We start from the raw sequence: 26337 nt of genomic DNA on the forward strand, positions 1-26337 counted from the left end.
CGTCTGGACCTTACGACTGTCATACTTCAGCCGGGAACGACGACTTAACGTACCCATCAGATAACTCGGGAGTGAACTAGTCAAAAACGTTTGGGGCAGGTTTGATCCGGGGATCTCTAGGCTGCTATTTTTCGCTCATTCCCCCATTACACGTAATGAATTACAAATAATATACAGAGATTGATATGTAACACTATTTTAATACAGGCACAATATAAAGTAGGTTCAACTTCATGGAACTCATAAACTTAAATTCAAATAGAAACGAAGCTGTAATTCTCCTTGAAGAAGTTAAAATCATGAGATATTTGTCCGTATAAAAGTAAAATAACAACCTAGTAGAACATTATCTGGTGCGAATGGTTAGTATTTAATGTGATTATTCTCAAGTTTAGATCTTTTAGGCTGCGATCCTTAAGGCTGTGCGAAGGCTAAAAATAAACTTTCTACTGATGATATTTTTCAAAGTTTTTCGATTTGTAATATCATCAAGCTATCAAAATGAAAACGTTTTCTCAGGAAAACATTTTTTCCTATTATTAATTTTTGAGATATGAGCGCCTAAAGTTTAAATTTTTGGGACAGTACATTTTAAATTCAGTAAAAGATGAATTCATGAGATTTAGAGAATAAATTCTTCTTGGTATTGTTGATTGAATTAAACAAAAATGTTCTGAAAATATCAATTTTTGAGAAAGTTATTATATTTACCGAAAATGACCAAAAATTACTTTTAGTTGAGTTTCAACTTTTAGAGTTTACCAACTCTTTTGAGTTTTACCAAGAATTAACTTTTATTTGAAGATTGTTCCAACGAATGACAATGATTTTGACGTATTATAAACAGCAGGAGCGCTGATTCCTTGTTGCAGTTCGATATGACGAATAAGGAAAGAGAATTAAAGTAGATAAAAAATGATTGTTTGATTGCTCAAAATGTCAGTTGTAATAAAGAAGGTATTATCAGAAGTATACTGTCAACTATGAAGTATCATAGTTTCGAGTTGTTCAGAAAGACAAAAATATTCAAGATACAACCAGAGAAAACTTCTATAATGGGTGGAAAGTGAAATTCATTTACCGGGTGGAAAGTGAAATATTGTCCCCGAAAAATGTATGTTTCAAGTTTTTGAAGTTGAATAAATCACGAAAAGAGTGGTCGAAATGAGTCGATTCTCTTGTACATCATATTTTGGTTAATTCTGAACACTTTGGTGGTAAAACCAATCCGATATCACTCACAATAACTGCATAGCAAGCGTTATGAAAGTTTCTGTCAATAATGACCGCCATCTTGTATTTTTCAATGAAGTCGAATATTTTCGTTGTTTCCATCAACAATATTCTTATTCGTCTTGTAACGAAGAGATTGAGACCATTTGAAGTCTCTATCTTAAAGTAGTAATGAAAAAAACGATTTTATAGTTCTAGCTAGTTAGGTACCTCATGCATAGGGAAAAACGCACCAGAAATCATGCAGGGTTTTCTTTGGAGGGCCCTAGCGAACTCATTTTTCGACGTACAGCGCATGAAGATATATTGTTTCAAAGTTGAAAGAACGCTCTAAATTTCATAGATTTGAAATTTCTCTGTACCTATTCCACAAAAAAAAAGTTATAATGGAATAAAATTTGAACAAATTTAGAAAAAACGTTTAGAGGAAAATTTTATGAAACAAAAATTGTAGGGGAAGATTTGAAAAATATTTACGTTTAAAAACGGTTGAATATGTTGAACAGTGATTGAAATAAAAGCGATATAGCAAAACCCTGAAAATTTTGGCGGCCATCTTGTTTCCGAGGTGTTTGCCTGTGATTTAGACTTATCATCATCACGATCTTATTATGCTAGACCTAACGAAGAAATTAAGACTTCTTCAACGGCTGTTACCCAAAAATGACCACGGAGTGCCTTATTCATGACATTTGCGCCCGGACTACTACTCGTCGAATAAAATTGGGTGGAAAAGCAAAAATAGTGAACAAATAATTGTGGAAACAAAGTGTATATTTTTGTATTAATGAATGGAAACTAGCGAGCGACGCAACAACTTGTTATAAGTTTGAATGAGTTATAAAAATACAAGAGACGATAGGAATTGTGGTTGGGGCGTTCCAGTATTGGAGTTCAACTAAAACTCTACCAGCCAAGGTGCCGTTGAATGAGAATACTCTACATTTTAGGCAACGGTCCAACTTCATTTATTATAAATACCCACAGAGAACTTGATTCGATCACTTTCTCGCATGGCCACAAATTCAAACAGCTCAATTAGAAACACTTACAAAATGGGGCATCTGACTAATTTGTCAGTCAGGCTCGACTTTTGACAAAACTGTCACATAAATACTCGACAAATGATTACACACTTGAGACCAGGCTATGGATTATTCATTCACTTTCCACTTTTCAACATAAATATTTAGTCTAAAAGATGTGATGGAACGATAGCACTTATTGCGAGTTGCGACACAGCAATCTTTCATTGTCTATTAAGACTTTAGTCTATTTTGAGTCTATCTATTGAGATTCTTAAGTCTAAGTCTAGTCTGAACTGCACAATCGACGGTGCTACAGAGTATTTTGGTGGAATTGGACAGACTATGGTGATCCTACACAGTAAAACTACTGTATTACAATTTAACCGCACGGGTCAAGTATAGTGTGTTCTATTACAATCATACACTCATACAATTATTCACTATTTACAATCATATTACATCACATGGTAAAATCATGACATAAAAAGTGCCTCAAAGTAAAATAGAATTCCAAAATGAAATTTATAATGAGTATTTTGTATAAAAACATTGCATTCGAAAAGAGTATTGATCGGAATGACCAATGGCATTCGATTAAGAAATGTTATTAATCAGTAATATCTACAGTAATCCATAACAGTTAATTTTGTCTCATCCTATTTCCGGTGTCTCATATTAAAGAAATCAAAGCTAGAATTGAATTTTAAATGAAACTTTTATCAAATTATCATAAAAACGTTTTTCAACTTTGTTCTAAAAGCTCAACAACAAAATCTCGTAACTTATTACATGGAGACTGCAAATTAAAACGGTTATTCAACCCTTAGTGGGTCGAACGGATTAGATAGGTTACTAGAGGTTAATCCGTTCAATAACCTCACTGGACAAATAAACCGATTTTAGCATCGCGTTTTTACAAAACCAACAGCTAACATGACAAATTAAATCAAACATGTAATCAACGAACATCACGTGATTGAGATCTAAAGCAAATTTAGCCTCGATATAATATAATCCACACCACTCTTATCAGTGAAGCGGTTTAGTGTCTGTGTGTCTGTGAGTGTTAACAAAATGAACTTGGCACTGAGATAATTGCGCATCGAATTAATGCTACATCTCCTGTCCTCTGTTCAAAAGCTGGAATCTATGATATTAATTTCCATCACTACAAATGCAGAGCACAGAGTACAGAAGCGCAATGGAATTCAATTGGCGTGAATCTCTGCTATTGAAATACATGAACATGCAAGTTGGCTCAAACACCCTCCCCCCCCTCCCCCGACATACTCAGTGTAATTATCTTCCTATTATTGTTTGATTCATTGTCACTGTGGTGCCGAGCGAATTGTTACCAGCTTGTTACGTTGCGTACGCAGACTGTACAGAACAGAGACAGAGTGCTGTTAAATGCGCGCATTGAGGATCTTATAATCTCACTTGGCATCCATTGAGATGGCAACTAATTTCGCATCCAATTGAGTCGTTTAATCCCTCCACTGTAATCTGATATGAAAGGATTATGTCGGGAATTGTTGATCATAAGCTGATAGTTGAGTGGGGAAATTTGCATTGTCGATGAATTCGCGGAAAGGGATCAGCACGATTCCACGAAGAGGGAGTTTATTGGAAATTCGATTATTTGATTCTCAACATTCAATCTCGTCATTTTTGAGATTGATTCAGGAAAAAAATCATATTGTGATTATGATCTCTCCACTTTTTGTGAAAGGTATTTGAGTTGATTTTTACATTCCATTTCGATAGGAAACATATTATAATCCAATTCGAAACAAAATTGTGATTATAATCTCTCCACTTTTTGTGAAAGGTATTTAAGCTAATTTGCACATTCCATTTCGATAGGAAACATATTATAATCCAATTCGAAACAAACATAATCTAATTCCATCACATACGAGATGTGAAAAATCACATCTAAAAAAATAAATAAATAAATACGTCGACAGAATTGAACATAATTATAAAGGTGCGTAAAGATTTACGCGCCGCGAACATGAGCAATTCACTTTCAATCAGCTGATGCCAAGCTTTTTATATCTATATCTTATACCGTTTCTGTAAAAATACAGATATAGTCAACTGATTAAAAGTGAATTGCTCATTCCGCGGCGCGTATATCTGTACACACCTTTAGATGTAATGATCATATAAGATGTAATGCTCATATTTTATAATGATGAAGATAAAATGACTCGAATCACACATTTGAGATGATACTATTTTGTAATGATTCAGATGTAATGATTCGGAGTCAACAAATACTTCCGCAAAAAAGTGAATAACTAATTAATTATTTCGAGTGAAAAAGTGAACAACAATCACAAAAAGCAGCTTATCGAAGTAGCGGTGGTGTGTAGTTTGCACAGCCTTTTCGTCGGAGTTTTTGGTGCAATGCAGTGGGGGGCTCTTTGTAATAGATACTTATAAGCTCGTTCGCCTTCCAAACACCTGGCAACGTACAATCGCTTATCGATCCTTCCGAAAATTCGCCCTCTCCACTAATTATTCACTTCGCAAGACAAGTCAAGTTTACAACGAGCGAAACTTCTCTGAATGACAAATATTCGCCTATTGGTTTCATACTAAAATTAATTTTGAATATCAACAGTTTTCTCGATGTTGTCAATTGATGGAAGAGTTATTTGTTTCTTGATAATTATTTTATCTACAGAATACAACTCCTGAAATGAACAAATTTGTACATAAGTTCAAAATAGTACACAAGGATCGATTGAGTACAATATTTTCAAATTCAAATGTGAAGAACTATTTAACAAGTTAATACAAATTTCCATTTTCATCAATATTTTTTAATTTTTGCATTAAAGTACTGCAGTAATGTTATTCAAGTACCGAAGTACTATGAATAGCATAATTATTCGTATTATCAGTTTCATCTTTGAATTTTAGGAATACTTATAAATAAATCTCTCTAAAATATTTCATATATTGTAACAATCCTTTCTAAGTTTCATCTCTCGGAACCAATAATTGATAACTTAGGTACTTATTTTATCAGATCGTTCAGTTGTAGCGAACTCAACTTGTTTATTTAACTTGTATTCCACATTTGTTATTACTGAATAAGTCAGGCAAAGTTCAACACAGAACCAAAAGCTTTGTAGGCTACTTTTCAAGAATAATAATTGTGATGTTAAAGTTGACTCGTATAACTATTAACTAAACGTATTATAAATAAGAGGAGCTGTAAGTGAGCTTTGAAAGTTGGCCGGCATCTCAAGCAATAAGCTGATAAATATGCTTATTATTATTCGAGTAAGATGTGCGCGCGCATATGCCTGTCATGTTGAATCCTTTATTGAGAAGTAAATGAAGAGCCAAATTGACAGGATGTGCGTAGGTTACAACGGTCTAATCTGTTTCAGTGGTTAGCTTACAAGATGTCCCATAATAGATGCACATTTATGAGTAGTCGAAATAAAGATGTGACGAAAGTATACCGTATCAATTAGTCTTTATAATCGATTGTTGATTATGTGAAATTAGCCTAAAAAAATTAGATTGAATACTTTTCTCTTCGGTAATTCAGAATTCTTTGGATAATTAGGAGTTATTAGTCATTTCATAAAAGAACTACACAGGTCTATATTCTTTCTCTTTTGCATGCTCTCTCAATGTTACTATTCACTTAATTTTAAATATAAACGCATAGCAATGAAAACGACTTAGGTTAGGTTGTTGAACCAATTGTCAAAACCACTACTTTATCATAACATTTTAATGAATTGTGTTCTATGTATCATTGAATAAATAAATAAATAAATAACAAATTTGTACTAGTACTACTTTGAATACTAGTTTCAGTTGTTACAACATAACATTATCAATCTCTAGAGAACTGAAAGCTGGAGCATTCAGCAGGGTGAAGCCATTAGCTGTTGACAAATGAAGGTTGAGCTCTACTGTCATTGGCCGAAAATGGACACACCCAAGTTTTCCAAATATGGTCATAAGAACAACATCCAATGAAGAGAAAATCAGTAACTAAGAAACCAACAGAGCTGAATGAATAATATGAAAAAGTTTTCATTCAATATGGATTATACCACAACAACACAGAAAGTTAAATTCATAAGAGTTGATTCATTTATTGATACAAGATAAGCGTGTGAAGAGGGGAAAACTCTTTGTGGAAACTATTAGCATAGAAAAATAGAATCTATCTTCACTTTAATCCTCTTCACTTTCACCAAATAGCTCATAAGGATTTCAAGAATGGGTTGCTCCAACTGCAAATTTTAGAAGCAAAGAACAAAACATAGCTTTTGAAAATTCTTGACAAAACACTACTGTATACAGTACAATAATATTATGATCGTTATTTTCTCTAGACAAAGAAAACAATAAGATTTCTCAAGTGTTTAAAATCTTCATAGATTACTGTACATAGTAACTTCAAATTAACTAGAGTAGTTACTAGTCTCACTCCGTGAATGCAGAAAATCATAACCAACGGTAAAATTGATTGAGAAATTGTAGCAGTGAATGGAGTGTGAAGTATCGTTATAGTTGTGTGGATGAGTAGTAGTAGTAGTTTTGAAGAAGAAAGAACCAATCCAAGGTTACGGTTGATCTGTAACTACCTTGATGAAGGCCAACGTCTCAATCACGTGCTTCTATGGTAAGCTGCGAATGCAACTATTCTACACAATTTATTGGGAGAATTGACATAAATGGCTGCAAACCTTCAGTAGAAGAACTTTTACGACAAATCTATTAAGAAACTCATAGAATGTTGTAATAAAATTTCATAATAGAGTAATCTATTTAGAAATACTTTGTATTCAATTGAGAAGTGTAAATAGTCTAGAAATAGACTAGAACATAAAGAGTTATGTATTTATTATGACAGGGAAAATATCTGAAAAATACTAAGGGAAGTTTTATCTAAAGTTCAGGTCTGTGAGACTGTGACGTATCTCTTGACTCAGTTGAATAGAAGACGAGCGATTAATGCTTTCATTGGATGGGTGGTCATTCGCTGGCCAGCAATAATATGTGGCCTATACAGAATTGTCATAGATTAAGGTAATATTTTACTTAGGGGATATATTTTAGAAGATGCCCAACAAATTTGGAAAATTAGAATGTCAGGGGGAAAGTGATAACTGAGATAATGAGAATAAAGAATAAAGAATAAAATGAACGACGAAATTATTGATAGAAATTTACTAGTGCCTTAAATTAATGAATAATTCAATATTAATTCTATTAAGATTGTATCGAAAATCCGAATTATGTATTCAAATTGCCGAAGAGCTACAAAGTTGTTTTGCACCTAATTTGAAATTAAAATAGCCACCGAAAAGATCACTCACTTCCAATAAAGTGAAATTTACAATTATTAGAATGGGCGTAGCTGACTACGTTGAAGCAAATAGCAGATTCATCGTATCAGATCATGGAACATTAAGCTCAAGTTATAATATGAATACCGAACTGAAACGATCGATTAAATTTTATGACTGAATTGAATGCTGGTTGAAATCTTTTCGGCTTCTATGAATAAACATGAGCTGGAGTGATTAAGTATTATTCATTTTCCTCGGGTACCAAGCATCGAAGATGAAATGTTTTCAATCCTACATTTCCAATACCATTTTAGGAAATATAACAGAAAGTCATCCAATATTTTTTTCTCGTTTCAGTGATTCAGCTTATTGATTAATACCAGATGCCACTTAAGAACGATTATCTCTATTTGTTTATTCAATCTATGACGGTGTGAATCAAATGAATACTTCAAATGACCAGAACTGTTCAAGCATTGCAAATATTTCTATGAAAACCAAGAAGTAGATTGAACATTGAATGAATTTTATATTTGATTATTAAGTGAAGCAGGAAATTGTATGATTTTATTCTTATAAGAATGAGAATAATGTACTGTATTGAGTATCCAAACTATGCATAATACATCACACAAACTCATCAACTTACTATATTATAATCTGACAACTACACAGAAAACTGAAACGACTTGAACGCGGGCTATTCGTTCTAAGATATAAATATTCAAAGGGAAAAATAGGCTAATATTCCTCAAATACAAAACAAATACATGTAAAAGTTTCAACACTTCAATAATTCCAAGTAGGTACTATCATAGAGAAACAATAGCATAAGTAGATATCCCATGGTATAGGGCGTTTATGTAGCAACTTTTACTGTTATCTCAAGCCGATTACTGTTGATTATTGTCGAATTTTACAATTTTGTTGGGGTGAGAGTGTATGAACGGCACAATATGAGAGACTACAGTTGTCACACAGCTTCACGGGAAAGAATTACATGAACTATCGGCTTGAGATAACAGTAAAAGTTGCGACATAAACGCCCTATACCATGGGATATCTACTTATGTTATTGTTTCTCTATGGTACTATAATTTATCATTCTCAACTGAAATATTCAACATTAAGCTACTTTCTAAAAAAGAAAGTAAAAGTTACAAGCGTAATATGATGAGAAAAAGTGAATATTTTTCATCAATAACGTTGATATTATAAGATCAATAAATCAAATGCTGTGGATAGAAGATTATTCCGCTGAATGATTATGTTTAGTGATATTAAAACTTGTAACTTTCATCAAAGTGTGGTGGTATTCATGGATGATGTAACGATTTTACTGTGATTACTAATAATTGCAATAGGCTAGATCTACAATAAATTATATAAGTAGGCTTAACATAACCAGTAAAAAACCACATGCCTGAACAATGTTTTGTAACGAATGAGGATGGACTCAATAATTTGTCATTTGATGAATGAGGATAGCAGCATAGCATGAAAGCAAAGCTATGCTAGGCAAGGCAATGTCATTGACCTCCAACACCGAAATCAAGGAAGAAAGAACTGTCTATGATGCTACCAGTGAAGAGTTTACTAGTCACTACTTGGCGTTCATAGAGCAAGTTGCTTCTTCTACAATACGTCAATAAATTAATGACTCTTTATGAGTAGTGATGAGTGCAAAGTGAATATTAATTCTTATTGAGGTATTCAATTATTATCGAGATGCGATAGCCAATTGAAATTACCTCTTGGATTGATTATTAAAACAGTAAATTATTCAATGAATGGATTCATTACTTCCTCATCAATATTCATTTATTAAATTATCACATCCTAATAACTTGTGAAGCATCAAGGAATTCACACATCATACCAGTATTAATATTCTACATGTGAATGACATGATGTAAATAACGAACCGACACCAGGATAGAATCTGCTAAAAAATAAGAACGCAATTTAAGCGGGTCATTCGCTTTCCGATTTGTTGTCTAACTTGTTGGATCGTTTCCACCACTCACGCTCCGACTTGTTTTCTAACTTCAGTTTAGTCAGATGGGAAACAAAGGGGAAAAAGGCTAGTCGCATGTCGGACCTTCGTATTGGATCTCTAGATGATCCACCTCGTCCGACTAGACTTCCAACATGCAGCCAGGCTTCCAAAAACTCATTCACGGTCCGATATCGGATCCAACATTGGACGACAAGCTGAACAATAAATCGGACAGTAGATGATCTGCTTGATGAAAAGGCTGCTAATGTTAATTCTGAGCTTTAGAAAAATCGAATTTAATCATTACAGTTGTTTTCTCTTTGCTTTAAATTGAACGAACGTTATTAATGAATTCCAATTGATGTTATTCATTAGGATTTGAGGTTAATTTTAGTTCATGAAGCAAATTATCTTATTTCAACAAATCTTATTTCATATATTTTAGGGAGAAATTTCTATTACCAAAATAGAATGTATAAATTGAACGAACGATATTAAACGACTACGGTCCATTAGATTAATGGACATAGAAAACTCATAATATCTAAAACAACTACAAATTTACGAATTTCGGTTTATTAGATAATTACAGCTAAGATTAGTCAATGCTTATAAAGCCGAGTATCAATTTGATTTGAAAAAGCGATTGATAAATTTTAGAGTTAAATCCTAATTGAGTTGTATCCAATAAATTTAGCAAATCAATTAGGATCTCAATTTAATACTGATTGTTAAGATCAATTGATCAGATCTGAATCAAGGAAGGCAAATCAAAGAAAAATATAAACAGCCAATGCAATCAACCAATATAAACCAAAACAAACAAACCAGATTCATGCATGTTAACTTTCTTGTCTAGAGTTTGTTTGCTGATCCATGTACTTTAGAGTATGATCTTGATTGAATCATCAAGAGCTGAAACAATCTATAAACAAAAAACATCAGACTCTATACTGTGATGAACAAACTGAAGGCAATAGAGTTTGAGCGTTGAGTGTCAACATGCTTAACCAAGCCCTGCAAAACAGATGAAGGAAGCGAGATAAAGTGAGTAAGATATAGAGCCTGAAAGCGAGTGTGACAGAGATAGATTGTGAGTAAGCGGTTTTGAGGGATTAGGAGCAACGAGCAAAGCTTCTCAAGAAATAACTCGCCTTTTAGCTTCACGAGTTCAGATCTTCACAGCTTATGAATCTCCAGTATTTATGAAACCACTTACAGAATAAAGTGACAAATTGCTAGTTACAACTCGAGGATGGGTGGTGACTGCAAAACTACAGAGTTGCATTTTGGAACTCAAACTTTAATAATGTTTCATAGGAAGGAAGTTTGCATATTGAACAAGTTTACCAAACTGCAAAGAATTGAACAAGATTTGTTCATTGAACAAGTTCATTAAATAGAATATTTTTCACTTCTCTATTTTAGCTGTGATCAGAGATATATTATTAGAGTTTGATTGAGTTATTATTTATCTCCAGTCAGGTTCATACCGAAGTATACTCGGTATACTCGTAGATTACAAGTTTGCAAACTATGATCATATATAGGAACTATACTTAGAATAGATCTTCTAAGTTATAAAGTTATCATACTAACTTATTGTTGAAGCATTCAACGAATTTATATAAATAATTTTGACAATCGTCTCATTAAGTATCAATAAATACAATGATTGTGGTACTAAATAGTAAAGCACAGTACGTGATTGGTTGTTTGAAGGAGAACAGGCTCATTTTAACGGAAAATCTAATAATATGAGGAATTTAAACAGATTTCCAGGACTGCTAATGTGAAATTGATTATTAAATTGGAAGCTGTATTGTCAATTATAAAAAGTAGGAGTTAGGAGTGTTACCACTCGTGGAGGGTGACTACTCTTGTAGAGTCGACTCCTCTAAGTAGCATTTATAAGTTCTTAAATCGCTTCCAGGTGGTTCGGGACCCACCTACATCCACTCTTCAGTTCGTATCATCATTCGTCTATTACCCACGCACAATGAGGAGCTCATTACCCAGAGCGCATGAGGATATTTACCTCAGTCAAAAAAAGGTGTAGGAAGTAAAGAGTCGTCTTTAGAATGTTTTGAAACAACAATCTATACATTTATTTGGTTATTAATCGAAAATGCCAGTCTAATTTGAGCTCTATGTCGGTAAATCGATTACCGTGTTTCAAATGCTCACTTGTTTTATTGGAGTTACATTTCTTATTGATTGATTGATTTTTTATTGATTCATACAATAAGTACATCATCAAAATGATGGGAAGAGAAAAAATAATATGATTCTATTTTCTATGAAAAGTTCTCGATTTCCAACCACAGTACTAGCAAATTGTTAAATATAGTCTAAATAGATTAGCCAATATCAGGATTGATGGAAAATTGAGAAAGAATGATGAAAAAATCAGTAGGAGGATAGTTCGAGGCACTTTCATGTTACTAGGAGTCCATCATGTTCACGTAAATGATGAAGTTTTCTCGATTTTCAATCTCTCTAGAATAAACGGTAACCAATTGAATTAAATCATGTCCATCCTATTACGAATTGTTCGCAATTTGTACAGGAATTACAGCACAACTGAATGCATGGCGAATGCAAGGAATGAACCCGAGCAAACACAGTTCGGGACTGCGTGGACTAAAAAAAACTACAATCTACTTGTTGGGAGTAACACCGACATTATTCCCATAGCAATAATTAACACGACTACGTGAAAGAACTGCTCAACAATGTTGACTGTTATGAGAGAGAGAGAGAGATAGAATAGGGGAGAAAAAGCGTTAAAAAAAGAGAGACTGTTGAAAGTGGGTGGTGGGAGCAGGTATTTTACCCTGAAAACAGTGGTATGTTAGTGTGGATGAGAGAGTAAAAAAGAGACTATCGAAAGTGGAGTGAGGGTACAGGCATATTAGCCTGAAAACACAGAGTGTTATTAGGTGGAGAGCTCGCTTCCGCGTGTGTTATGATAGCTGTTTGTGCGACACCCTTTAGGTCGGCCTTTATGAACAAATAAAAGGGCCCAAATAGATACTAATCTCGGGAAGGGGATAATTATTTCGGAGACCACCACACTGTCTAACAGCAGAAGCATTATGCGGCGTACAAGTGGTGGGGAGGCGGGTGGGAAAAGCCGGGAAGTGCGGTAGTCATAAATACAGCTCTGAGCTTTTGTTTCAGTAAACGCAGGTAGACTACAGTTTATCTAGTGAGACAATTAAGTTTTCCAACTTGTCGTCGGATCACTTCCAGGCATAAACTGACTTGTTTTTTGAAGTAATGGTGCTAAGCGCCCTTAATATACGATCAATGTATTAGTTATAGTCTATTTAAGTGCACAATCGAATTCAAATTCTTTATTCAACAAACCAAGCATAGTATACAAACATTTGTTGATAGCCAATATGGTCCTCAAGGGTCTATATCTGAGTTGACAAATCAGTAGTCAATTAAAGACATTTATACTAAAAGATCAATTAGATGGTACACCATATTTGATACAATATGCAAATAATATAGATCATATGATATACTACAAAAGTCAGTAGAATAAATAAATTTATACACTGAAAAAATGAATTGTACAATGTACAATTTATCGGGTAGAATGAAATTCTAACTACATGTTTTTTTTAAATATTATTTCTATAAGCCCTTAACACTCGTGCAATCAGAATACTAATTGTAGTAGCTTGGAAGAGCTGATATCAGGTGTATCAAACTTTTAACTACATTCTACCATAGAGAAAATGTAGTATATATGCTATCTTTTCATATCTATCTTTGGCTTAGAATGGTGGTGTAGAATCACAGAGAAAATATAGTGCTTTCTTTATAGTATAGCATATATACTATATTATCTCTGTGATTGTACACCACCATTCTAAATCAAAGAGAAAACAACTTCTATAAAATTAAATTTTGCTATGCAAAGCGTAACATTTAGCTTTAGACAGCGATAGGAGATGAACTTTGGTGTAAGTTAAAACCAAATAGGAACAGATTGGTTCAAATATTCTTATGTATCCATTATTCAATATAGAGACCTAATACGCCAGTATTGGACTCGCCAGTTTAAAGAGAACTGTATATTTTAAGAGATTTCGTAAAAAGTCCAGTGGTCTAAAATAAAAATCATTCAAGATTAATACCAAATGAAAACAAAATTATTGTGCCGAAATTAGCTCTCAAGGTTCTCACGCCAAACCAAAGTTTTCCTAATCAGAAAATTATTACGTCCTTGACTATTTTCCCTGAATATAGGCTATGCGAATCAAGAAAAATCTCTCTGCTCAAGCTCCCCCAGAATAAAACTTGAAAATTTTATATTTTACATTCCAACATCTATCTATGCGAGTATACTAGTATTTTCAAAAGCATTCTGTATCAATTTCTACAATAAAGATAGGGAAACCTTACGTTTTCACTGTTAGTTGCGTTGATAGAGAATCTAACTTTAGTTATAAGTTTTCAACACAATGAAATTATAATATTTCTCAATTATATACATGTTGATAGGTCAATCTTTAAGACAAAAACTCAGAAAAATATACTAGCCTTTGATGAACAATGAATAATTCAGTGAATTCAATGATTCAGTCAACTTCACACGTTAATATGTTATTACAGGTCAGAGAAGTAGGCAAGTTGTAGCATTAATTAGATGGAAGAAATTGGCAAGTCATATAATTTGCATTCTTGTATTAATTATGTACAGAGAGTGATATCCTCCTGGATATAGTTGTAGGCATAACGTTCAAGTACGAATTGACGAAATATTTCAATTGAATTGCTGACAGCTCTTGGAAATTACCATAGTATACAGCTCTTGAATATTATTATTAATAAATATTCAATTATTAATGAATTTTATCGGAATCATGGAGCTCTATGGTTTAATGAATCGAATCAGTTAGTAATAATTTAATAATAATTGTAATAGATGATTACTATTCTAAAATTCCCTGAGGAGCTTAAACTATTGACGATTTTTGTAATTTGAGAGTTATCAGTTGTGAATGACTCACGTTTTGTCATGAATTGATGTAATTGTATCCAACACACACCTGTAACAAAGAAACAATCTATTAGTTATCTTTAAATAAAAATTACCTTGATATCAAAATATTTATGTGAAACTTCTAAATTCTAACGGTTAAATTAGATCATCTACATATGGAACAATCATGGATCATGAAGAATATAATTCTAATTTGGGAACTGAAATTACATTGCTCAGAAGTTACTTTTTCATATAAGATTGTTAATTAAAACGCACTTTCACAATAATGTGAACTTTGTTTATTGCTTTTTATCTCTACTAATACTGTGAAGTATCCAATGTGAAAAAGTGTAAACCAAATTTGATAAGGTGAATGAAAAAGCAAATTCTGTCTTGATACAAAATTTTCACACTTTTTACTTTCCTTGCCCTATTACCATAGGTAAGGAAAGTATTGCTTTCCGAAAAAAATTAAGGTACCCAATTTCTGAATTTCTATACGTTTCAAGGTCCCCTGAGTCCAAAAAAATGGTTTTTCTGTGTGTGTGTGTGTGTGTGTGTGTGTGGTGTGTGTGTGTGTGTGTGTTGTGTGTGTGTGTGTTGTGTGTGTGTGTGTGTGTGTGTTGTGTGTGTGTGTGTGTGTGTGTGTTGTGTGTGTGTGTGTGTGGTGTGTGTGTGTGTGTGTGTGTGTGTGTGTGTGAGTGTGTGTGTGTGGTGTGTGTGTGTGTGTGCGTGTGTGTGCGTGTGTGTGTGTGTGTTGTGTGTGTGTGTGTGGTGTGTGTGTGTGTGTGTATGAGTGTATGTGGGTCTGTGTACATGATATCTCATCTCCCAATTAACGGAATGACTTGAAATTTGGAACTTAAGGTCCTTACCTTAGCTATATCAACTGCCACAAGTCCCATATCTGTAAAACTTTCAGGAGCTCCACCCCATCTATGCAAAGTTTGATTTTAGATTTCCAATTATCAGGTCTCAGATATAATTTAAACGAAAGATTTCGAGTGGAAAAGATTGAGATTGAAAATCTCTTCAAATAATGTTTCCACCTAAAATTGAGAATAAGCTTGAAATTTGAGAAAATGTGATTATTAAATTGCAAACTGTTGATTCTATCAAATCATTCACTATGAAGAAATAGCAGATCTCGAGTGTATCCAGCGTTATTGTTCTGTCACCAGCTGGCTCAGATCTTCAAATAGTAGACTTGAGATGCACGTGAACACTATAGCGTCAGGTGATCAATTTTTATAACGGCAAGGAAAGTTGTGTGAGTGCGCCACACCCGATTTTTTATATTAAGATTGTTAATCAAAAAGCACTTTCACAATGAAAACTTCGTCTATTACTCTCCACTAATACTATGAAGTATCCAATGTGGAAGAATGTACACAAATTTTGAAAAGGTACATGGAAGTCTAAATTCTGTCTTATTACAAAATTTTCACTATTATTAGAATCAATTTTATCATAAGAGATATAGGTGTAAAATATCATTGTAGTCTTCATAATAATTTATTCAAATCAAGATTATTCTCTTGGCGTAATTCACGGTATTGATGCACACTCCGATTATTAGAATTCATGCAATTAGAAATTATCGGAAAACATGATTTGATCATTGAAACATAAGTTATGATCAATTGTTACTACTACTACCAGTGGGTTGAACATATTATAATATTATATCTGGTGTCTGCTCTTCTAGGTTTAGATGTCACCAAATTACAAAAACTTCAAAGTTATGATATTGAAATGCTTTTAAGGAATTGATCTGTCATATTCCTTTAACCTTCTCATCATATTGGGAGGTTCATGTGAAAGTGGGGTTTATTCGTTGAAGTGAATTGGGCACTTATCCAAGTCAGAGAAGTGAGTGGTCCTATCCAGACCTATAAATCTTCAGGACCCTCTCCCTTCAAATATGTTTCCACGAAATTTCATCATCAATATTGGCTTCATAGCAGTGACAGACTCGCGTATATCAATAATTTTAGCAATCACCTTTTTTCAAATTGATGGCTCCATCAATGATTCTACGATTGATATTTGAAACCACAACCTGATATTATAATACTATTATAACTTAATACTGGATACGGAAGGAATTCTTTCCTTACAAATAACGAGATTCGTCTGAACTCTAATGAAAATATTATCTGAATCACAAATGTAATTTCAAATTCAAATTCATATTGGAGAAGCAAATAAATTATTTTAACATTATTTTTTATTCATTCGTTTTGAGTTATCATTATTATCATCTTCAGTTTAGTTCAAGCTTTCTTAAATAATAATTGAGAGAATAATTTGTTTTCGATAATAACTTTCAAATATATAATATTGAACAAAATATATTATATTTCATTTGAGATATTATAATTCCGGGTTTTACATCATTATCAATCTCTCGTGAACCCTTGTTCATACATTTACCAATAATATTTCTAGTAGGCTCTAGCTTAGAATAAGCAGAGAGGTGCAGACAGAACGAGTTAATATTTCGGTTAATATTTAGTTAGTAAGTCTCGGTTAATATTTCTATTTAGATCGATGCCACAAAACAGTTGCCAATGATAAAAACATTTTGAATCATTGAGTCATTCAGTGAATTCAATGATTCAGTCGACTTCACACGTTAATATGTTATTACAGGTCAGAGAAGTAGGCAAGTAGTAGCATTAGATAGATAAATGACTTTTTTTAGATAGATAAATTAGACATTAATTAGATACAAAATATTGATACAAAGTATTGATACAAATTAGATACAAAGATTAATTAGATACATTAATTAGATGGAAGAAATTGAAAAGTCATATAATTTGCATTCTTGTATTAATTATGTATAGAGAGTGATATCCTCCTGGATATAGTTGTAGGCATAACGTTCAAGTATGAATTGACGAAATATTTCAATTGAATTGCTGACAGCTCTTGGAAATCACCATAGTATACAGGTCTTGAATATTATTATTAATAAATATTCAATTATTAATGAATTTTATCGGAATCATGGAGCTCTATGGTTTAATGAATCGAATCAGTTAGTAATAATTGTAATAGATGATTACTATTCTAAAATTCCTTGAGGAGCTTAAACTATTGACGATTTTTGTAATTTGAGAGTTATCAGTTGTGAATTACTCACGTTTTGTCATGAATTGATGTAATTGTATCCAACACACACCTGCAACAAAGAATCAATCTATTAGTTATCATTAAATAAAAACTACCTTGATGTCAAAATATTTATGTGAAACTTCTAAATTCTAACGGTTAAATTAGATCATCTACATATGGAACAATCATGGATCATGAAGAATATAATTCTTATTTGGGAACTGAAATTACATTGCTCAGAAGTTACTTTTTCATATAAGATTGTTAATTAAAACGCACTTTCACAATAATGTGAACTTTGTTTATTGCTTTTTATCTCTACTAATACTGTGAAGTATCCAATGTGAAAAAGTGTAAACCAAATTTGATAAGGTGAATGAAAAAGCAAATTCTGTCTTGATACAAAGTTTTCACACTTTTTACTTTCCTTGCCCTATTACCATAGGTAAGGAAAGTATTGCTTTCCGAAAAAAATTAAGGTACCCAATTTCTGAATTTCTATACGTTTCAAGGTCCCCTGAGTCCAAAAAAATGTTTTTTTTTTGTGTGTGTGTGTGTGTGTGTGGTGTGTGTGTGTGTGTGTGTGTGTGTGTGTGTGTGTGTGCGCATGTGTGTGTATGAGTGTATGTGGGTCTGTGTACATGATATCTCATCTCCCAATTAACGGAATGACTTGAAATTTGGAACTTAAGGTCCTTACCTTAGCTATATCAACTGCCACAAGTCCCATATCTGTAAAACTTTCAGGAGCTCCACCCCATCTATGCAAAGTTTGATTTTAGATTTCCAATTATCAGGTCTCAGATATAATTTAAACGAAAGATATCGAGTGGAAAAGATTGAGATTGAAAATCTCTTCAAATAATGTTTGGTAACATTTCCACCTAAAATTGAGAATAAGCTTGAAATTTGAGAAAATGTGATTATTAAATTGCAAACTGTTGATTCTATCAAATCTTTCTCTATGAAGAAATAGCAGATCTCGTGTGTATCCAGCGTTATTGTTCTGTCACCAGCTGGCTCAGATCTTCGAATAGTAGACTTGAGATGCACGTGAACACTATAGCGTCAGGTGATCAATTTTCATAACGGCAAGGAAAGTTGTGTGAGTGCGCCACACCCGATTTTTCATATTAAGATTGTTAATCAAAAAGCACTTTCACAATTGCACAAATGAAAACTTCGTCTATTACTCTCCACTAATACTATGAAGTATCCAATGTGGAAGAATGTACACAAATTTTGAAAAGGTACATGGAAGTCTAAATTCTGTCTTTTTACAGAATTACAAAATTTTCACTATTATTAAAATCAATTTTATCATGAGAGATATAAGTTTAAAATATCACTGTAATCTTTATAATGATTTATTCAAACCAAGATTATTTTCTTGATCTAATTCACGGTATTGATGCACACTCCGATTATTAGAATTCATGCAATTAGAAATTATCGGAAAACATGATTTGATCATTGAAACATAAGTTATGATCAATTGTTACTACTACTACCAGTGGGTTGAACATATTATAATATTATATCTGGTGTCTGGTCTTCTAGGTATAGATGCCACCAAATTACAAAAACTTCAAAGTTATGATATTGAAATGCTTTTAAGGAATTGATCTGTCATATTCCTTTAACCTTCTCATCATATTGGGAGGTTCATGTGAAAGTGGGGTTTATTCGTTGAAGTGAATTGGGCACTTATCCAAGTCAGAGAAGTGAGTGGTCCTATCCAGACCTATAAATCTTCAGGACCCTCTCCCTTCAAATATGTTTCCACGAAATTTCATCAATATTGGCTTCATAGCAGTGACAGACTCGCGTATATCAATAATTTTTGCAATCGCCTTTTTCAAATTGATGGCTCCATCAATGATTCTACGATTGATATTTGAAACCACAACCTGATATTATAATACTATTATAACTTAATACTGGATACGGAATAACGAGATTCGTCTGAACTCTAATGAAAATATTATCTGAATCACAAATGTAATTTCAAATTCAAATTCATATTGGAGAAGCAAATAAATTATTTTAACATTATTTTTTATTCATTCGTTTTGAGTTATCATTATTATCATCTTCAGTTTAGTTCAAGCTTTCTTAAATAATAATTAAGAGAATAATTTGTTTTCGATAATAACTTTCAAATATATAATATTGAACAAAATATATTATATTTCATTTGAGATATTATAATTCCGGGTTTTACATCATTATCAATCTCTCGTGAACCCTTGTTCATACATTTACCAATAATATTTCTAGTAGGCTCTAGCTTAGAATAAGCAGAGAGGTGCAGACAGAACGAGTTAATATTTCGGTTAATATTTAGTTAGTAAGTCTCGGTTAATATTTCTATTTAGATCGATGCCACAAAACAGTTGCCAATGATAAAAACATTTTGAGTCATTGATAGAGATATAGGAGGTCGATCGCAAGCTACATTACATATCGACCTGACCGTTTTGTTAGTACCCTTAGCCCAAGAATAAGCGTATTAATCTATGATTTCTCCATATATTATGGCTCTAGCTAACAGAGATGTAACACCAAGATGTTCACATCACTCTAGAGGCAAACGAGGATTAGGTTCAATTTTTTTTAAAGAAGTTTATAGTAATATATTTCGAATGTTGCATTTACTTGGAGCATAATAATTGTAATATACTTTCTAGATTCAATGCAACATTCTACAATATTGTCTTAAAATGGCACCTGCTGAAAACCTACTGGTTAAGCAGGATCCAATATTTTATATTTATGCCAATAAATTGAATGATATTTCCATTGGTTCAAGTCATAGACTTGCTTCCTGCTCATTGCTCATTCATCCAAACGAAGCATGAAAAAGTTATCATCAGATTGATGATTCAACTTGGATTCTTGTTCCCTATAGATAAGCCGTATGATATAATCAGAAAGCAATTCGTCTACTATACTCTCTGAATACTATAGATAGAGTTCGGAACAAGAGTCTAGCACACTTCCAAGTATTTGGGCCAAAGTTTCGGGTTCTGAGCAAGCAAACACTTCCTCTGGTGCGGTCTCCCTGTCTAAATGTTTTGATGTCTCATTCCACTGACAGTCAAAAGGATCATAACCGTCACAATTTTGCTATTGCCTTATTGTTTTCGAAAACAAGTGATTTTCGATCGTGGTAGGAGCTTTCAAAACATTTTCTGTAGACAATATCATTGATTTGAATATTCCAATTTTTTTAAATATCTTTATCAAGTGAACAAACAATCTGTTATTCTCTGTGAATATTTGGAATCCTTACATGGATATATTCAGAAGAATTATGGAGGAAATTAAATATTTAAAGGAATTAAAATATTTAATAATTATGGAGGAAAAAATTCAAAATTGATAATGTACAAATAGCATCTGTCCATTTTTGTCCAAACATTGCTGTAGACTCCTGTGAGAAGTTGAGTGCCCCGTGTGAGAAATTTCCTTACCTTATCTGCTACGGAGATAACGTTGTTGCATAAATATAAGTTTCTGTAGCAATGGTGAATAATGGACTGTTAGGTGTGGCCAATAGTCGAAACTTCATTATTGTCCCTTACTTTTTTTTAAAAAGGTCACTGTCAATTCAGATCGTTTTCTTCTAATAATACTATGCGTTTTTCTGCCACAATATTGAGAATATGACATTTCAACCTTGATACTTCCAATATGTCATAAATCAAGAGACCCTAGGAATTTCTAAAGCATACCTTCTCTGGGCGCCTCATTTCGGTGCGAAGAGAAGTGGAGTGGAATACTCATTATTACTAGACCTGTTTCTCATGAGCTACCTAAAGGCTCGAGTATTCACACTTACACTTGAAGCCCTGAGTGAGATAATAACACAGGAAATTTGACATTATTATGATTTGAGTTAAGGAGGCAGTGGTGGGTTTCGACCTGTTGTCTCCAAAGAGATATTGTAAAATAAATAAATTCGAGCGATACTAAGTGCAACGCTCCAGATGAGAATGGACAACTTCTCACAATGTCAAGAGAAGTGTATGGACAGAAACGGGTGCAATTTTGCATATGCTATTTTTGTACGTAATCAATTTTACTAATATATTCCTCTCTAATCATAAAAATGACAACATTGTAAGGTACAAACTGAAAGAAAAAATGTAACGGTCTTGATTTCCGTTCAAAAATGAGTGTGTAACTGCTAGATATTTCAAATTATCTATACTTCATTGCCCAAACCTGTAATGAATTGACAAATATATTTTGTTTGCTCGACGATTGATCACAACTCTCTTATTACCTATTCACTTTCGAATTCAATGATTTCACAGCTAATATATAGATACTTGTTGCATCACTCCTAAATAAATCATTCCGAAACTAGGATCCAATAATATTAAAATTCACAATTTTATTTTTTCCAAGACGTTTGATTTTCAACTACATTCCTGACAGCTCTTGAAGAAACGATTCAATCATGGAATCACGAAACTTCGAACATTATTGGGATCATGAAACTCCATTTCATCTCATGTGAAGACGTCCAAGTGAGCAGACATCTTGACATCGCACATACAAGTACGTAAACATCCATGTATCATCTGAGTTTTTTGTGACATGGCAATAGAAGGACGGCAATTACCATTTCAATACCCCAACAGACAAGGATGGTGAATGGAGAAGCGACTCCTCAACTGTCAGGAAACACACTTTCTCTTCTTTTTCTGCGAGTTTCACTTTTTTCTGCTTCGGATATCACGTTGTTTGCTGTTTATTGTCGGACGCCACATTTGCGCCAACTTCTGCACTAAATCTGTCATTCATGTTCAGCTTTTGAAAGGATTGCAAAATATAGCATCAATAGAATGCCATTAATCCACCAATAGTAATGAATCTTCTTTTGAATTGCTAATATAAAACCAAAATATGGTAGTTACTGGAAAAGTTTGTGAAAAACATAATTTATGTTAGTTTTTACAGATAGAGGTATTCAATATTCATTACAACATTACTGCTGCCAGCATCAACGCAACGACCAATATATTATGTCATTGGGTTCAAATTTATTTCTTGTTCCTCCATTGCCATTATCATTTCCCTCTCCATTCCTGATAAAGTTCAAATATTCATTCTTGCTTCTCATTCATGTTATCTTCCTCACTCTCATCGTTTATCACTCTTTTATAATTTATTCATTTCCTTTTTCACCTTATTTTCGTAATTCAAATGTTTTAATTTGGAGGTGAATTGGTTCATATTGTTTTATAATATAATCTTACATTACAATAAATGGGCATCTGCTTAAGATATGGAATGAACAGAATCTCATAGTCTACAACCTCCACATGATTGAGTTTGAAAATGAAATAGTTGATTAATTAGGTATTGAGCATCTTGATAAATTTTATCAAGATTGAAAAAGCATGCTTTACGTTTTCTTACTCATTTTCGAGAGTCTTGACCATTATGCCCAAACGACTATATTATCAATCATGACTCTATTATACCTTCCAATAATTTCTATGGTTTTATATTATAATCCTTGCGTTTTAGGGCTTTCACGTTTTCATAGAAGAATAATATTCATGCTCAGAACAAATTTTGTCTGTCTTATTTAAAAAATTGAGATGATCGGAGCTGCTTTCTTTAATTGTGAAATTAGTATTTTTATACTCTAGTGTTTCGGATGAACACGTTAAGCCGTCGGTCCCGGCTGCCTAAAAAGCAGTCGTTAGGTCATGTCAGAGGCACTGAAATTGATCAGTTGCGACCTGAAAACTCTGAAACCAGACCTGAGCCAACCAGGTCACTCGATATTATTATTATTATTATTATTATTATTATTGTCATTTTCAAGCTAGGAGATTTGGATTCTTTTAAATTGATGTTAGAAACATTGAGTAACATTAGAGCTGGAACATGGAATGAACGAAGTGGAAATTTCATTCGTATTGGTTTACTAGATTCAAAATGTTCTTTTTCAAAATAGAGAATAAGAAGTAATAAATAGGAATAGAAAAGAAAAGTGAATTCATTCAGTCTTTGAAAATCACGATCTGAATCTATTCAAACGCACAAATCTAACAAGAAGTTGCACCGAAATAGCAATTAGGTGTGTGGTGATACACATTACCAATAGACTATTAAAAAAACACTTCACTATGAAGAATATTAATAGAATTAATAAACATTTGTCAAAAGTCAATCGGCACTACGCTGTGATATTTTACTGAGTTGTATACTTCTAAATCAGACATAATAATTGTAGTCAATATTCATTAGGTGATTTTTGGAAATAGTGATTGGAAGCTGTTTGGAGAGTTGAATAACAGAGTTGTTGATTTTCGAGAGTTGACATATAAAAGAGGAATGAAGCAGAGCAGAGAAGAATGGTGATTGTGCTGTCATATCAGCGGTTGGACCTTTTTGATTGATGGCTTCATTCATGTAGAAATTCCCAATTAAGGTCCATTTTCGATAGCAGTTTCTGACACCATATAAATACTGTATGGAGGTAAAATAATTTACCACCAACATGAGGTGTTGATAACTTATTCAATTTCCACAGATATTTCTGTATTTGAAATTGATCACTTTCAATAAGAAATCAATAGTGCTTGAAATAAAGTACATATTCATAGAGGTTGAATATAGTTTATGTATTCGGAAATTCAGAGTGTTAACAATGATTTTTCTAAGCTTAACTCTGTGTCTGTCTCATAACCCACTAGGGTTGTGTGGCAGAGAGGATCAAGAGTCCCAACTCCACCCTAAATAAAGGCAATTATTCAATTCAATTCATTTCAACCCGGCATTTTTAATGTTTTGGTGCATTGCGATTCATAAAAATAAAAAAATTCAGGATTCCAATTTCAGTAATAACTTGTGTTAGTATTAATGAAAATCGCATGCTTTCTCAACAGCTACTTGGCCACAAATTTCAACTGATACATAAATGAAGAGAACCAGCAGGGTTATCCTTCCCGGGGTTCTATTGGCAGAGACTTGATGTTAGTTTAAACATTGATGAAGATTATATCATATTTATTTTATGATATCGATAAAATATTTAAGTTGTAATACTGTGTAAAATCTTATAATTAATTTTCAATATAAAGACTAACTAGAAGAAATACTGACGAACATTGTTCCTCGAACATTTTCTCGGAAAATATACGATCGTGTAATCAACTATCAAGATGGCAGAAAAAAGTATAAACATTTATCCTTCCTGATTCTATTTCAAACGAAAATTGAATTGGATCATATGATTCGCCAGAATAGCAAAATTCTCAACACCGATCATTGATGCCTTCCATAAAGTTTTGAGATTGGTTGAACTCTGTCAATCCATAATAAGAAAGAAGAATACTTCTACTACTACTTGGACATTTCAAATTTACAAAATAATTTCATCGATCTTTCTTAAAATGATTCCATTTCGAACAAAAATTGAATTGGAAAATCTTGATTGCAATATTCTCAACTCCGATTATTGATGACTTCCATAAGGTTTTGAGATTGGTTGAACTCTGTCAATCCATAAGAAAGAAGAATATTTCTACTACTAATTTCTAATTTACAAAATCATTCCATCAATCTTCAGAAAGATAATCATTGAGAATCAATAATTGAGAAAGAAAGGAAAAGATGCTAATGATGTGAAGTATGCATGGATCGATGAAAAGAAGAGCAGACTTGTCTAAAGCAAGCAAATATTGAGTGCAGAATAACCAGAGAGCCGGGACTTAGAGCTGATCCCTGAAGTACTCCACCCAGTTCGAGTGTTCATTCTTATACAAAATGAGCGAAACATCTGATTCTGTTTCCCTTAACGCAGGAAAACTTCCCACGCAGAACATTAGACGGGAGACCCGATCTGCCACAGGCAAATAACGCTACTGCTGCCTTGTCAACTGGAAAATATGTTTTTCCTGTTTTCCCGTTCCCCTCAACTCGTCTCACCAGCAGGTTCGTTCCCTTATCACGTCATTGTTGTTCCTGTTTCTGAAGAGTTTGCAAAATAAAGCAGTTCGAGAGTGTTTCATGTCGTGAAATTATCTTTTCAATAGAATTTCTATGGGCTTGTGGTAAAATTCAGTTTCATTAAGTAGTTTCCTTATTTGGTGAAAATTCTGGAAGCGGGATGTTGTTTGTGATTCCTTTATAGTAGAAAATCTGAAGAGGGTAATATATGGAAGATCTCATATGTCAGTCAATAATAATATGAGCCTGTAGTATTTTAAAAGAATGAACAACAAACTGGTCTAGGAGACCGAGCGGTTCACAGCAGTGACAGTACAAGGCAAATGGTGCCACTCTCCAATACATATCAGTATTAATTTGTTTATATTGTTGAAATGTAGATTGATAGAAGTGTAGAGATAGCGGTGAATAGTGAATACAGTTTGATAATTCATGGATTTTGAACATCTACGGTGAAAGTAATGAGTCATGAAATCTGTTAAATAAATAGAAAAATCATTTCAGCAATGTAATCCCAGTTTAAAAAAACTCCTCCCTTCCCTTGCACAATATGGAAGAAATTTATTACGAGCTTCACTCACAACAAAGGTTTCCCTCTTTACAAGACGGATTTCAATCTGTTGATTTTTGAAAATT

General features: G+C 33.0%; 2 protein-coding genes across 3 annotated transcripts in view; both read right to left on the bottom strand.

The window, feature by feature from the left end:
- LOC120353648 overlaps window positions 1-26337 on the bottom strand; it is a 516732-nt gene that overhangs the window by 416951 nt on the left and 73444 nt on the right. The gene's annotated exons all lie outside the window — the stretch shown is intronic.
- LOC111053713 overlaps window positions 1-26337 on the bottom strand; it is a 431544-nt gene that overhangs the window by 389609 nt on the left and 15598 nt on the right. The window contains exon 2 of one of the 2 annotated variants that reach the window (XM_039437697.1): window positions 17753-17791. The gene's annotated coding sequence lies outside the window, so the exon portion shown is untranslated. Of the gene's footprint in view, window positions 1-14626; window positions 14666-17752; window positions 17792-26337 lie in introns of those variants that run through there. The other variant, XM_039437698.1, reaches the window with a different exon arrangement.

This window comes from Nilaparvata lugens, chromosome 11, assembly GCF_014356525.2.
Source record: "Nilaparvata lugens isolate BPH chromosome 11, ASM1435652v1, whole genome shotgun sequence".
NCBI lineage: Eukaryota > Metazoa > Arthropoda > Insecta > Hemiptera > Delphacidae > Nilaparvata > Nilaparvata lugens.